The 15,766-nt window shown below is 41.3% G+C and overlaps 1 long non-coding RNA gene across 5 annotated transcripts in view; it reads right to left on the reverse strand.

The window, feature by feature from the left end:
- Positions 1 to 15,766, reverse strand: part of LOC125398666 (uncharacterized) — a 34,006-nt gene that overhangs the window by 10,456 nt on the left and 7,784 nt on the right. The gene's annotated exons all lie outside the window — the stretch shown is intronic.

A 15,766-nucleotide genomic window follows, 5' to 3' on the forward strand; every position in this document is an offset into this window, starting at 1 on the left:
AAAACTCAAGATTGTCTCCCAGGGACAATGCTTAGAGGCCCTCGGAATGGTCCCGTGTTTGACACACTGTTGTAGGTTTTCCTATACTTCAGCCTCTAGCAAAGCTAAGTGTCTTGAACCCCTGGCAACCTTTATATCAAGAAGGCTGGGAAAGCACCAAAATCTACATGTGGTGTGGGCCCAGGCAGACTTGGATGGTTTCATTACGTCCTCACGAGACCGTCTGAAACAGAGAAGCAGTCAGCAGGGTTTGCAGTTGCCCTGTGTGCTCAAGATGTTTGAGACAGGGTCAAGCATGCTTCCTTGTCAAGAAGCAGAAACCATAGTGAGAGCGTTGAAGACACAAGCGCGGAGTCAGAAGGCAATGACAAAAATCAAGGCTTGTTCTAAAAGAAGAAAAGTTCAGAAATGCTCACAATTTTTTGCCTAGCAAATAAAATATAATTTTAAGAAATGAATTTAGGATGGGCCTATTAAAACAGAAACTTTTGCATTGTTTCTGGGATTTGTTCCATGTGAAATATTGATTTATTTTGTCTGTGTTGAGATGGGCTGATTTAACTCTTGGAATAATAAAGCTGTCCTTCAACATTAATTCATTGCCAGTAGATAGTAAATATAATACTTAAATTGGTATTGTGTACATTGTGAAATTATCAAGACAAACCCTGTATTGCTAGCAAAAAGACAGTCTGAGCTAGAACTCTCTGTTCATTGGGTCATTAGACACAACATTTGTGTTGTGACAGAAAATGTTCTTATGGCATACTACACAGTATGATGATATTAAGTCACTGACAGAAGGGGGCTAGAGAGATGGCTCAGTGGTTAAGAGCATTGCCTGCTCTTCCAAAGGTCCTGAGTTCAATTTCCAGCAACCACATGGTGGCTCACAACCATCTGTAATGAGGTCTGGTGCCCTCTTATGGCTTTCAAGCACACACGCAGACAGAATATTGTATACATAATAAATAAATGAATATAAATAAATAAAAAGTCATCGACAGAAGCAACATAATAAAAGTATTGAAGACTTTACTTTGTATGGTTTTTCAAATACTTTTTTCTATTTCTCTTTTCTTTCTTTTTTTTTTTTAGCATGCTATATAAATGCTACACCACCATGTTAGATTCAAACCCTCTTCTTGTACGAGAGGTAATGTTCACATGTGTGCATGCAGATACACATGTACATACGTGTGTGAAAGCAGATATCAACCTCAGATATCATTTCTCAGGCACCATCCACTCTGGTCTTTGTTTTTGTTTGAGGCAGGGTCTTACTACATAGCCTTGGCTGGCCTGGAACTTTCTATGTAGACCAAGCTGTTCTCCCCAGCACCAAGGTTGTAAGCCAATCTTTTTTTCTTTTTGACACAGTATTTCTTACAGGCCGACAGCTTGCTAAGTAGTCTAGTCTGGCTGCCCCACAGACCCCAGAGAGTCACCTCCTCCTCCAGCGCTGACTTATAAGTACATGCCATCACACCTGGCATCCTTTTTACATGTTGGTTCTGGGCACTGAACTCAGGCAAGCACTCTTTTGATTGAGCTATCTCCCTAGCACCATAATCTTTTTAAACTTTTTGAGGGACTGGTGAGATGGCTCAGTGGTTAAGAGCAATAACTGCTTTTGCAGAGGACCTGAGTTTGGTTTTCAACACCCACGCTGGGTGGCTCACAGTCATCTGTAACGCCATTTCCTGGGAATCCAATACCCTCTTCTGGCCTCCATAGGTACTGCACATATGATAAGCACCCACAGACAAACAAACATATACATAAACATAAAATACATCTTAAAAAAAATTTGTAGACAAGTCTCACTGAGCTGCTCAGACTAAACTTGAACTCACTATATGAGCAAGTGGGCCTTGTACTTCTGACCCTTGCCTCAGCCTCTTCCCAAGCAGCTGGGATTACAGGCCTGTGCCACCAGGACCAGCTTATGTTTTTAATAAATATATAGTGGTCACACCTATAAATGCTATTCATATTATGAGGTTTACAGAGAAATAAATCTTATACAAAAATATTTGATTATATATAATTAATGTAATTTTAATGAAAATCCTGCTAATATTTTAATACTTTATATTCAAAGCAATTAGACTTTCTTAGAATATTGATCTGCTTTTAATAAAAATTTAAAGAAGGCTAGCATTTAAAAAATAATAGTTTAATGTGTTCTGTTTCCTGTTAATTTTGCCAGGCTGTTAACAGAAGCAGGGCTCACTTACGGAAGACAAGGTCTTACTATGTAGCTTTGAGAGGCCTAGAACTCACTATGTAGACCAGCTGGCCTTGAGCTCACAGAGATCTACCTGCCTTTGCCTCCCAAATTCTGGGTTTTAAGGTATATGACAGTAACTTGGGTAAACAGATGTTTCCTGTCCCAACTGCCTGGTCCCAAATAACCACTTAGAGGCTTATATGAATTATAAATGCTTGACCAATAGTTCAGGTTTATTACCAATTAGCTCTTACATTTTAAGTTAATGTATATTCTTTGTTTATACTCCGCCATATGGCAGTACCTTTACTGCATGGCACACTCATCTCCTGCTTCCCTCTGCATCTGGCTGGTGACTCCTGACTCCACCCTTCTCCTTCCCAGTTTTCTTAATTTGGTCACCCCACCTATACTTCTGCCTGGCTACTGACCAATCAGCATTTTATTAAATCAATTCAAGTGAAAAATCTTTACGGCAAACCTGGCAGGCTGACATATTTTAATGGTCACTTTATAGCTTTGCTTAGTAATTGAGAAAACACACATGCACCTGGTCACACGTCTGTTTATGGGCATTGAAGCTATTTTCAAAAATTTTCTAAAAATGTTTCAAAATAGCTATTTTCCTCCATGGGGTATAAGAGCTGTGAATTCCATGTAAACCTGGTCCACACTACATACAACCAGCCCTGCAAATATACAATACAGAAATGGCATCAAGAAATCCTGACCACAAAGATTTCATTTCTTCTCTCTCTCTCTCTCTCTCTCTCTCTCTCTCTCTCTCTCTCTCTCTCTCTTCTCTCTCTCTGGTCTTTCGAGACAAGGTTTCTCTGTAGCTTTGGAGCCTGTTCTGGAACTAGTTCTTTTAGACCATGCTGACCTCAAACTCACAGAGATCTACCTACCTCTGCCTCCCAAGCGCTGGAATTAAAAAATTAAAGGCATGTACCACCACTGCCTGGCAAGAATAATTTCTTAAGGTTAATTTCTTAACCAAGATGCACACCAATACAAAGTGTCTAAAAATAATAGCTCACAAGTATTCACTCTATTACTATTATTATTAGTGTGAAAAAGCTCACACTTAACTCCAAGTGTTTCTCAGAAAAATTCATTTTTCCAAGTACAGCCAGAGCAACCTGAAGAGGGCTCAGGTAAAGAATGTGAAGGCTGTAGGCACCATACTGAGTTCTTTGTACAGTCTGAGCTTAAGTCTAAAAGTACAAATGATATGACAGCGAGCTCCATGGAGTTGCTTTTACTGACTATCCCAAGCCTGGAAATTGTGTTTATACCTCAAATACCAAGGGTCAAAGACTGCCAACCAAAGGCAAAGTCCCCAAACAAGACCAATGCTGCAGCTCTACCCCCAGGCCCAGATCCGGGCTTGAGCTCTTGCTCCTATTCCTTCCCTAGTCCAGAGATGCTCAGGCCCTGTAAAGGCCTAATACTAAAGGGCTGTGCCTGCCATGGTGAAGGCAAATGGGTGTGAGCGAGCCAGTTCCTTCACCCCAACCATCTGGCTGCTTGCAGACGGCTGATGCCTTATGCTAATTTCACAAATAAATTTGAAGTGGCTTCTTTTTCTTTTTTAAATAGATGTTTCAAAATAGAAATTTACCTAAGGGGTTATCTATGGTTAGATTTTAATACAGCAATGTAAAACTAGAACCCAATTCTCTGTGCCTAAAGCAACAAGATTTTCTTTAAAATATTACTCTGCTCTTAGTAACCGCTGGCTAGTTCTATATCAACTTGACAGTCTAGAGTCGTCCGAGAGGAGAGATCTTCAGTTGAGAAAATGCTCTAGGGCATTTTCTTAATTAGTAATTAATATGGATGGGTCCAGCCTATCATGGGTGGTGCCATCCCTGAGCTGGTGATAAGAAAGCAGGCTGAGCAGGCCATGGGGAAGCAAGTCAGCAACCCTCCATGGCCTCTGCATCAGCTCCTGCCTCCAGGTCCCTGCCCTGATTTTCTTCAGTGATGCACTGACTATGAAGTGGAAGTGGAAGACAAATAAGCCCTTTCCTCCCCAACTTAACCCTAACTAGGGCAGTAACATGTATAAAAGGAATTGGTTTAGCAGACAAGGGTTTCTGTTTTGTTTTTGATGATTACAGGGCTGGAGAAATGACTCAGCAGTTAGGAGCATGTACTGCTATGGCCGAGGATCCTGGTTGGGTTTCCAGCACCCAGGTCTGGTTGCTCACAGTCATTAGAGGCCTTGGTAGGTAAAGCAGGGAGGGTTCCTAGAAGGCAGACAGATGAGCGTCTTTGTCCAGTTTTATTTGTTATCCTAGAAAGGAAAGTCTGTTGGGACAGCCTGTCTCACCTTGGACAAACAATTTCAGGAAAGAGGGACTGCAGGAAAGGCACGTAGCCTCCTAAGGGCCTTTAATCCCAGCACTCAGGAGGCAGAGGCAGGCGGATCTCTGTGAGTTCGAGGTCAGCCTGGTCTACAGAGCTAGTTCCAGGACAGCTAGGGCTGTTACACAGAGAAACCCTGTCAAGAAAGAAAGAAAGAAAGAAAGAAAGAAAGAAGGAAGGAAGGAAGGAAGGAAGGAAGGAAGGAAGGAAGGAAGGAAGGAAAGAAAGAAAGAAAGAAAGAAAGAAAGAAAGAAAGAAAGAAAGAAAGAAAGAAAGAAAGAGAATGTAGCCTGAGCAAGGCATGGGGAGCAAGCCAGTAAGCAGCAGTCCTCCATGGCCTCTGCATCAGCTCCTGCCTCCAGGTCCCTACCCTGTTTCATTCAGTTCCTGTCCTGACTTCCTATGATGGTGAACAGTGATATGGAAGTGTAAGTCGAATAACCCTTTCCTCCTCCTCAGGTTGCTTTTGGTAATTTTTTTTTTTTGTGTTTAGAGACAGGTTTCCTCTGTGTAACAGCCCTGGCTGTCCTGGAGCTCACTCTGTAGACCAGGCTGTCCTCGAATTCACAGAGATTCACCTGTGTCTGCCTCCCCAGTGCTGGGATTAACGGTGTGTGCCACCACCACACAGCTTGTCATTTTTTTTTAACCACAGCAATAGCAACCCTAACTAGGGCAAGAGCCAGAGGCAGGAGGATCTCTGTGATTTCAAGGCCATCCTGGTCTACATAGTGAGAACTGTCTCACAAAGAAAATCATCACTTTTTATAGAACAGCAAATCATTAAAACTGCTCAAGAAGAAAACATTCCCATTGCCCTTTAGCTCCAACTTAATTATAAATTTTCTACGAAAATAGAATCCTCCTTGAGAGTAAGGAATTTTCTCATTTCTAAAGAGGGGATTCTAAGGATATTTACTGACATCTTTGTTGTGATACCAATCAACAGATAAGCATCACTTACATAGTGGCCATTAAAAGTAGAGCATTAGTGGTCATAGTGTGTGGGAAATTTCAGGAGCAAAGACACAGTTGGTACTTTTAAAGCTTTTATAGTTTAATAAAAGAGATGGAATCATCACTAATAAATGCACTGGAACATACTTGCAACTGAGAAGCATTTAGCAGAAAGCATTTGGATATCATTCACTGTAATGGCATCTGGGGAAAATAAGAAGAAATGAGAGGGCTAGAGACACCTGGCCAGTAAGTAAAAGAAAGGAGCCTAATTTTCCCAGTTCCATATAGAAGATAGTCTTATGGCGCTGACAATGTGATAACATCCTATGGAGGTTCCAGAGCCTCTACGATATTGATGTAGTTCACAGTTTTAAAATTTGAGTCAGTTCTCTGTGATGACAATGCTTGTCATATGCCAAACACAAATTTTATTTGTGATGTCTCAAATAAAACAGTCTAATTATTATTGTATTATTTTCAGATAGCTGGGTGCATGTGTGTGTATAATGTGATGCCATTTATATGTTTATATAATATGATGCATATACATATCACATTATATATCATGGTCTAGATAGCTCCTCGAGGCATTCATTCTCTCTTCTGTTTCTTTGACATGTTAAATGTTTATCAAACTACAGGGTCTTGTAGAACTACTACCATGGTCATTCTCAAAATGATTTTTTTTTAAGTAGCGGTGAGGTTGGGGAATGGGGAAGTTGAGAGTAGAGAAGGTGCTCCCAAAGCCTGAAGCATCCTCTGAAATGTTTCCTTGTTTCTGTTTATTTTCCTAAATCAGACAGTTATGAGGACTTTTGCTATTTGGTAAATGCTTCCCTAACATGGGCAGAGCCCCAGGGTTGATCCCCATTGCCACATAAACCAGGTGTGCTGATGCGTGGCTATAATCACAGCACCGAGGAAAGGGAAGGGGTGAGGGAGTCAGGAGTTCAAGGTCATTCTCAGCTCCGTAGCAAGTTTGATGTGAGCCTGGAATTCAAGAAATCCCGTCTCAAAAAAAATTTCTTATGCTGTTATACTGCAATTTATTGATTTTCAAATGTTAAGTGAGACCTAACAGAGGGGTCAGTTTTGTATTTCCCTCCCCTTAGCCTCCCAATATTAACAAAAATTTCATGTTTTTTATTAAGCAGATGCATCTAGCCTTATGATTTTTGTAAGTGTGGCTTGTTTTAAGTGAATTATTCACATTACAATTATATTTCCTGGTCTGTAGTTTTTGTTCTTGGAATAAACACCCCAGTTTTTGATTTGCCAATTTTAATGTTATTAACCATGCATTCTTTCAGAATCTGAAAGAGAAATGTAAAAATGCTTTAGCTCCTTGCAATGCAGTCAAGCATCATAGATTTCCCACCAGGCTTAATCGAAAAGCTTCCCCAGGATTATTTATCCTCCAGGCTGACTGGTCTGTCCCCAGGCCGGCTGTGGGATGGCATCTTAGGACTTGCTTTTCATTCTTCCCTAGGCTCACCCTGTTCCCTGAGGCCTTTACCTTCCTGTTTTGTTTTAGTGAAATGTATCATTCAGCAGTACCCAGAGTATATGTGGAGGAGACACTTTTTCAAATTATTGAATTGTCTGGGAAGATCTTTATTTATTTCCCAGACTTGATGGATAATATGGCTGAGTAAAGATCTAGGTTTAAAAAAATAAAAGCAATTTTCTGGCTGGAGAGATGGCTCGGTGGTTAAGAGCACTGGCTCCTCTTGCAGAGGTCCTGAGTTCAGTTCCCAGCAACCACATGGTGGCTCACAACCATCTGTAATCTGGTGCCCTCTTCTGGACTACAGGCATACATGCAGACAGAACACTGTATACATAATAAGTAAATCTTTTTTAAAAAATTCTCTCAGAATTATAAAAATACTTGCTTCATTTCTTTTTTCATTGTCTCCTAGTGACCAATGTTACTGTTAAGAAATATACAACTTGGCCTGAAGAGATGGCTCAGAGGTTAAGAGCACTGGCTGCTCTTCCAGAGGACCTGAATTCAGTTCCCAGCAACCACATGGTGGCTCATAACCATCTAAAATGAGATCTGGTTCCCTCTTCTGGTGTGTGTGCAGGCATGCAGGCTAAGTAAATAAATATAAAAGAAAGAAAGAAGGAAAAAACTCTTGGGGCTGGAGAGAGGGCTCCACAGTAGAGAACCTGTACTGCTCTTGCAGAGGACAGGAGTTCTGGTCCCAGCACCCACATCTGAGCAGTTCACAGCTACCTTCACCTCCAGTTCCAGGTGATCCCATGCCCTATTCTGGCCTCTTCCAGTATTGCACTCAGATGCACAAGCCTACACTCAGATACACATATACTCATTACTAAAAAATGGGCTGGTCATGGTGACCCATACCTTTAATATCAGCACTCAGGAGGCACAAGCAAGTAGATCTTTACAAGTTTCATGCTAGTCTGGTCTACATAGCAAGTTCCAACTCTTATTCCACTATTTTATAAGCAACTGTGACATGTGAATGATGGTCCCCATAGGCTCATAGATTTGAATACTTTGTCACTCGTAGAAGGAATTGCTTGGGAAAAATTAGGAAGTGAGGCCTTGTTGGAGGAGGTGAGTTGCTGGAATTGGATTTAGGGTTTCAAAAGTCTGGGACATTCCTTATTAGCTCTCTCTGCCCTCTACTGTGGATCAAAAGGTAAGCAAGCCCTCAGTTATTGCTCCAGCGCCATGGCTGCCTACCTGTGCCATGCTTCAGGTGGGATGGTCATGGGCTCACCCCTGAAACTGTAAGCCTCAAATAAACTCTTTCTTCTGTAAACTGTCTTGTTCAGTTCATGGCGTCTTCTGACAGCACTAGAAAGGTAATTAACACGGGGACTGCTTCTCCTTTCCTGCCTCTTACCATCAAGACTGCTCTATCTTTATCTACATGTGTGTAGGAATGTTGTGATGACAGCGGTGTCTTACATTTTGCCCCATTCCCATCATTATTCTGGGCCCTCAGCAGCCTCTGTCACTCTGGAGACTCACGCCCTTCACTGACATCTCTTGCCTCTCCCCCACTTCCTCTTTATTGTGTTATTGGAGAGGTGAATGTCTCTTTAACGGTTTCCTTTCATCCACCTTTTCCCATTTCTAGAACGCCTATTCATCTAGTTATGGATTTACCCTCTAATATTTTTTCTCTTATTGTTTGCTTCTGTTCTGTCTTCTGAGAGATTTTTCCCAGTTTTATACATTAATTCTATGAGGGCTAAGGCCACAACTTAGTAGTAGGGTGTTTGTTTAGCATGCAGGAGGTCCTGAGTTCAGTCTTCAGTACTCCCAGGGATGCAGAGAGGAAGATATTAGGGCTGGGAGATGGCTCAGCAAGTAAAATGCCCACTGCATAAACATGAGGATCTGAGTTTGGACCCCCAGGACCCACATGAGCACAATTAATATAATCTCTGTTTTTTTCCCCAACATGCCTGGAAGCTCCAGAATCTGGAGCTTCTCTGGTTCTACTTTTTCAGAAAATAAGTCAGTGTTTAGGATTCTGCCAGGGGAAAGAACCTATCAGTGGTTTAGCTTCCTCTGAAGACCTTCCACCAACCCATCCTCATCTTCCACACCCCACAGCACTTCTGCCTCTGTAGCATCTGCTAGCCCCAGTTCTCAATGTCTTGGTGTTAATCAGCACAATCTTTCCTGTCCCTTAAAATATTCTCTCTCTCTCTCTCTCTCTCTCTCTCTCTCTCTCTCTCTCTCTCTTTCTCTCTCTCTCTTTTGTTTTGCTTTTGTTTTTGTTTGCTTTTTCAAGACAGTGTTTCTCTGTGTAACAGTCCTGGCTAATGCAGGATTCCCCTCTGCATGCTGTGAATATGTCTTATCATTTTTTAATATAGAAGTTGCTTTGGCCTGCGGCAGAGCAGAATAGAGCTAAGTGGAAACACTAAACTGAATGTTGGAAGAAAGGAGGTGGAGTCAGGGAGATGCCATGTAGTTACCCAAGGAGACAGACGCAGAACAGAACCTTACCGGTAAACCACCAGCCTTGTGATAAAATATAAAATAATAGAAAAGGGTTAAGATGTAAGACCTAGTTAGGAATATGCTAGAGTCATTGGCCAAGCAGCGTTGCAATTAATGTAGTTTCTGTGTGGTTATTTCGGGCGTGGGTGGTCGGGAAATGAATAAGCAGTCTCTGCTTACACCTGACTGTTCTGGAACTTGCTCTGCAGACCAGGCTCGAACTCCACCTTCCTCTGTCTCCTGAGTGCTGGGATTAATTAAAGGCATGCACCACCACTGCCCGGCATCTGAAAGTATTCTTGTTATACTGCTCCGTAAGTAGTTAGAATTCATCTTTCTTAGCTCAACTATGGTATTGTATCTTCCAAAAAATATGTTGATATCCTTCATCTGCTATTGTCTACTTTCTTACTCTCTTTGTCCCTGTAGGCTAGTATTGTTAAAAGTATTCATTCAAAGGCCCAGAGCAATGACTCAGCAGTTAAGAGCTCTTGTTGCTCTTTCAGAGGACCGAGTTCCATTCCCAGCACCCATATCAGATGGTTCATAACCATCTGTAATGCCAATTCCAGGGGACCTGATGCCCTCTCTGGTCTCTGAAGGTACCAGGCATGCATGTGGTGCACACACATATATGCAGGCAAAATACTCATAAAATAAAATGAATGAACATAATTTAAGAATTAAAAACTAATTTGTTTTCAAGCAGGGTTTCTCTGTGTAACTTTGGCTGTCCCAGAACTCACTCGTAGACAAGGTTGGATTTGAACTCACAGAGATCCACCTGTCTCTGCCTCCTGAGTGCTGGGATTAATGGTGTGTGCTACCACCACATGGCTAAAACCTAAAGATTTGAAAACTATATTCATTCACAGTTATTTGAATGATTCGGGAGTAAAAGCATGGAGCAGCTTGTGTGTTATTCTGCCCACACATCATCAGAATGCCAGGCTGTCAAGATGCTCAGACTTCTCGCCTACTAAAACAATAAAAAAGAGTGAAGATAAGGGAGCTCAGAGATGAAGTTCTGCTCCCATGAGACTGATTCAGAAAAGGAAAGCATGAGAAACTACTGTACCTGCATCCAAGTTCTGATTGCTTACTGCTTGCCTGACTGCCTGTGTCCTCGTCTCTAAAATGGCGCTAATCACCCCCCACAGTCTAGTTTACTTCTTCGATCAAGTTAAATAATTAACATAAATGTGCATTAAATATGTGTCATTTATCATGAACTCTATACAAGTAAGGATAGAGAAGTATACTTTGAAATAGCACAGCTAGCATGCTTACTCTGGGGTCTGACACTTAATTGCTGTTCAACTGATGTTAAACCTTTCTCTTGGCCTCCTAGCTCTTTGAACAGGAACATGAGGATCCTGGATTTATATTTCCTCAATTAATGCTAAACCACATGATAATTAGTATCTTTGACCATCAATAGTCTTCATAGAAACTGTTTATTTGCTGTTTCCTAGAGCCAAATTATAAGGTGTATAACCCAAATTGAGGGGGTTTGGCATGCATATCCTTTGAAGCAGTCATAAGCTTTGGCTGAGGCACCTTTAAGAGCATTGCATTATGAAATAAGACGCGAAACTTGAAATGAGTGTAGGACCTGGGATGCTGGAACACTGTGAAAACTACTAATCAAAATATCGTCATAAGAATTGTTTTTGTTTGTCAGGCATATTATCCTGGTTTAAAATAAAGCAACAAGCACACTGAGTAAAGGAAGGAATAACCAAAAACTGTAATCTTGGTCTTTTGACATTCTGTTATGTGTCCTTTTAATAAACAAATATACATTAATAATACACATATTATTAATTTATTCCTGTGTGTGTGTGTGTGTGTGTGTGTGTGTGTGTGTGTGTGTGTGTGTGCAGACACATGTGCTTGCTGTATACCCACAGAGGCCAGAAGAGGGTATCAGATCCCTGGGAGCTGGAGTTACAGGCAATTGTAAGACACTTGATGCAGCTACTGGGAACTGGATGCTGGTCCTCCGCAAGAAGAGCAGATGCTCTTAACCACTGTGCAATCTTTTCAGCTACTTGTCCTGTGCCCTTTAAAGTGTGATAAGAGTCAGCAAGGCAAGATAATCGATTCAGTGTGTAAAGGTACTTGCCATACAAGTCTAACAACCTAGGTTCAATCCCCAGAACCCACATAAAGATAGAAGGAGATAGTTAACTTCTGAAAGTTGTCCTCAGGCACATCCATGCCTAAATAAACACACATTCACACATATCATACATACATACGTAAGATACACAATGATAAAATAGATTTAAATTTTAATATGGTACAATACAGATACTTTATCATCCCGCCCACTTTTAAGCGCACAGTTAAGTTCACTAGCGTTGTTTTTCTTACCCAAAATTCTAGAACTCTTTTCACCCTACAAACTAAAATTTTATGCATCTTAACCAGCACTATTCCTATCCTATCAGCCCCTGGTAACCAATATGAATTTTATTACTCTGGGTACTTCATATAAAAGGTTTAAAAAGATATTTGTCTTTTTAAAAGATTTGTTAACATGCCATGCTCGACATTATTGTGGTTCATGGGTGTCATAGCTGGGTAGGACCGTTAGTTACTTCTCTCCTTTGGAAACTTGCACGGTACCATGTGGTAACATGAAAGTCAGTCCTCAGGAGGAGGCTATCAGGTCATATCCAGCTTGAGGGTCTCTAGGCACTGTGTTTAAGGGTGCAATAGTGGCATTCATGCCTTGGCAGTTAACCTAAAGCTCTCTGGTTTGACTTAAGACACAGTGAAGGCCGGGCAGTGGTGGCGCATGCCTTTAATCCCAGCACTCGGGAGGCAGAGGCAGACGGATCTTTGTGAGTTCGAGGTCAGCCTGGTCTACAAGAGCTAGTTCCAAGACAGACTCCAAACTACAGAGAAACCCTGTCTCGAAAAAAACAACAAAAAACAAAACAAAACAAAAAGACACAGTGAAGAAGAAAGAAATCATGCCTGGTACTGGAAACCTAGCCAAGTAATCAGGGCTAATCAAGTTAAGGATCTTGAAGAACCTACAACCACCACTTTATTAAACCAGCATAATCCCTAACTACAATACTTATGCTCACAGATAAGCTTCCTCATTATGAAAACTTCTCTTTGCAACAGTCAGAGACCATTACAGAAAATCCCAGCTGATCAAAATGCAGGGTTGTGGAGCCCCATTCCAACTGACACATCTCCCACGCAACTCCTACACCTGCTGCTCAGACATCATCAGCAGAGGTCAGAAAAGTTTAGGAACCACAAGAGCAGGGAGCTTGCTGTGATGTTGTGTCTCCTACAAATATCAGAAGCTACACCCATGCCATCCCACCAATGACTGCCTAAACCTGGCCTGAACGAGGGGAACACCGAAAGTCATGCGAAGGCAGATGGGTGAAATCTCATGAGGCTCAATCCTAGACAGAGAACTCTAGGCAACTAAGAAGTATTGAGAGCAGGAAAATTAGCCTTTCCCCAGGAAAAGAACACCAAGCAGTTATGCAAATGGTCAGCCATGAAAACATGTGCATACAAGTACCATTATACAGAATGAGCAGGTTGTATTATGTATTTAGGAAACACACACATATAATAATGTAGTAACAATTAAAAAGAGACCATGAATTTGAGAGAGAGCAGAGTGGGCGGTGGCATATGGACAGGTTTGAAGGGTAGAAATAGAAGGGGGAAATATATATATATTGAAAAAGTGTGTGTGTGTGTGTGTGTGTGTGTGTGTGTGTGTGTGGCTGTCTGATGCCATAGAGCTAGAGTCATATATAGTTCTGAGCCACCTGACATGAGGGCTGGGAACCAAACTCAGGTCCTCTGCAAGGGCAGTCTATGCTTTCAATTGCTGAGCCATCCCTCCAGCACACCCCCCATATTTGTCTTTTTATAACTGGTTTGTTTCATTTAGCAGACTGTCCTCAAGGTTTATGCGTGTTGTGGCATACACACATTGCACAAGCTCCTTCCTTTTAGAAGCTCAGCAATAGACCACTGTATGCACATACCACAGTTCTGCTTGTCTATTTGCCTGGTGATGGACAGCTAGATTGTTTCATCCTTTTGACTACTGTAAATAGTGCTGAATGTAGGGGTAGACCCTGCTTTTGGTTCTCTTGGATACATACCCACAAGCAGAACTGCTGAACCATGTGGTACTTTTATTTAAACTTTTTTTGAGGAGTAGCCTTACTATTTTCCACAGTGGATACAGCATTTGGCTTTCCACAACAGTGCACAAAGCTTCCTGTTTCTCTATATTCTTGCTGGTACTTGTCACTTTCAGGCTGAGTCTTTGGTTTCATTTTCATGGTGGCCATTCTAACAAGTGTAAGGCACAAGCTCACTGTGGTTTATTTATTATTTATAACAACTATTTGCTAAAATAGCAAAACATTAAGTATCCTGGATACCACCAACTATTTTTTTCTTTTTAATCTTTTGTTTTGGTTTGGTTTGGTTTTTAGAGACAGGGTTTCTCTGTGTCGTCCGAGCTGTCCTGGAACTCACTCTGTAGATCAGGCTGGTCTTGAACTCACAGATATCTGCCTGCCTCTGTCTCCCAATGCTGGGATTAAGGACATGTGCCACCTCCCGGTCATCCACTGTTTATAATATTACAAGCCGTCTAGATTTAAGGCACTTTAGGGTGCAATCTTTTAACATTTATCCGTTATACTCAAGTATTTTAGAGCTAGTTGTGAGCACTCGAGAGGCAGAACAAACAGGAAGATCATTCTTCACTGTATATTAAGTCTGGAGCTAGCTTCGGCAACATGAAACTCTATCTCAAAAAACTAAAGAAGAAAAAAAAACTTTCTAACCTTGCTATAAAGAAGAGACAGATGTGGTCTCAAAAATCATGCACTGGTTATGTGTTGATAAATGCCTATAATTCCAGCACTTGAGAGGTGGAACCCATGAGTTCAAGGCTAGCCTGCTCTACATAGTGAGTTCTAGACTAGCCAGAGCCAGAGAGATCTTCTTTTTAAATAATTAGCAAAAGTATTAAAATGCTTATCCAATAATATTGATAGATCATAACAGAAAATGGCAAAATTGTGGTAGGCTGGCTTGATTAGGAAAATGCTGTACAAAAGAACTAGTGCCTAAAGCCATTTTGAGAGGGCGTGGCTTAAATGATCTAAGATGAGAGAGACAGTGAAATTCTTCATTTGATTTATTAATTTGTACATTATTTCAGGTCCACTTACTGAACTTCTAATTCATACTGGGCAGTGTGTAGAGTATGGGGGTTGCCTCTCAAAAGCAAGAGAGACATATGTGTTATGAATAGTGAAAATCTAAGGTGCTGAGTGTATACAAGGTATATTGAACCCCTCCTTCCAGAGCCCTCTGATCTGCTGAGCATGCTATCATCCCCTTTTACAGTGAGTCATGAAGGGAGAATATGAAACACATTTTCTTCTTGCTACATTTGTACTTAATCATTCCAAATAGAACACAGCTGGAAGTTCCCTACTGTGTCTTAGAAATTAGGCTGTGTTCAAGAATCTAAGATGCAGGTGATTTAGCTATGAGTCCTCATATCTATCACCTCTTAGAGCTTTTCATTCATATATATGTGCTAGACTTTGGGAAAACAAAGAAAAACGAGTAATACGCAGATCCTATCCTCCACGACCTCAAAAATATTATCATATAATAAGAGTTGTGATAAAGTAATAGAAGAAAGGATTTTTTTTTAAGACAGGGTTTTTCTGTGTAGCTTTGGAGCTTTCCTAAAACTTGCTGTGTAGATCAGGCTGGCCCTCTGCCTCCCGAGTGCTGGGACTAAAGGCAGGCGTCACCACCACCTGGCAGAAGGAAGGATTTTTATCCCCTCCTTGGAAATAAGTTTCCTTTGACCTCTGCACACATGATATGTATGGCATGCACTCAGACTCATACACTGAGTAAGTGAATAAATGTAAAAATAATTCAGGTGAAGGTTGAAGGATCATAAGTTTGAGGTTATCTTAGAATACCTAGTAAAACCCTGCACCAATAAACGAAGAAAACAAAGTAAGCACCAAGAATTCCTTCTCAGGCTGGAGAAATGGCTCAGTGGTTAAGAGCACTGACTGCTCTTCCAGAGGACCCGGGTTCAATTCTCAGCACCCACATGGCAGCTCACAATTGTCTAAAGATCCAGTTCCAGGGGATCTGACACCTTC

This window comes from Myodes glareolus, chromosome 10, assembly GCF_982192425.1.
Source record: "Myodes glareolus chromosome 10, mMyoGla1.1, whole genome shotgun sequence".
NCBI classification, from domain to species: Eukaryota; Metazoa; Chordata; class Mammalia; order Rodentia; family Cricetidae; genus Myodes; species Myodes glareolus.